Below are 996 nucleotides of genomic sequence, written 5' to 3'. Positions count from 1 at the left end.
AGCAAGATGCAAGCTGTTTGTCAGGGATTAGAATCTGTATTGTGCATGATGTCCATGGCTGTGTAGGTATTGTGGCATGTCAGTCTCCACGACGGCCACTGTGCTGCATGTGCATCCATTGTGTGTGTGTGTGTGCCATGTTGAACCAGACATTCCTTCCTTGACATACACCTTTTGCATAGTTCCTTCCTGAGATCCTTGTCTTTGTGTGCTACTTGTGGCATTGTTTTCTTGACATGGCGCATGCTACTGCAGGCCCTGCAGCAAGGGCATCCAGTGTCCACGCAAACGAGCTGGTGTTCATCATGGATTGCTTGCTGACATGTGCTATGCTGATCAGCAGCATCTGTGCCTCATGCTGCAGCACACTTTGCATTATGCACAAGATCCCCAGTTCCATCCACCTCAAGGCAAGAGAGACCATCCCCAGGTCAAATACGACATCCGTGTCTAATCCTACCCTGCAGTCTACGGACATGTGCGTTACAACTCCCATGATACTTGTCCACATCCAGGGTGCATCTGCACAGCTCTGCTTCTACATCCGGCGACCAGGCCACATCAACGTCCAACAGAGATGGGGGGAATGGATCAATGCCAGCTGCAGGATGACCTTCTCAATCCACGCACACACTCAGGATGCAGCCCACAACCACAACACAACCTTGTGGCACTGTGATCCAACACCCCATTGTGCCATCTCCATGCATCCAACCTTGGCCGGCCCACCATTCTCCACATCCACCTGACTCAAGCATGCAGGACATGGTTCTGCCACGTGTCTACACATACCTGGGAGTAGCACCCCAGGACACTCCACATGATCCCTGACCTCTGCGCATGACTGTTGCTCTTCTAAATAGGTCTGTAGGCACAGTTGTGCGGGCACCCCCTCAGCTGGTTGGGCCCATCACGGGTGAGTATGGTGCTCCATGTCTGTATTGGATGATACATTGTGACCCATGTGTGTCCTGTGCCAGACTCAGACCCCAGGGT

This window comes from Triturus cristatus, chromosome 2_2 (assembly GCF_964204655.1).
Source record: "Triturus cristatus chromosome 2_2, aTriCri1.1, whole genome shotgun sequence".
NCBI lineage: Eukaryota > Metazoa > Chordata > Amphibia > Caudata > Salamandridae > Triturus > Triturus cristatus.
This window is presented reverse-complemented; position numbering follows the sequence as displayed.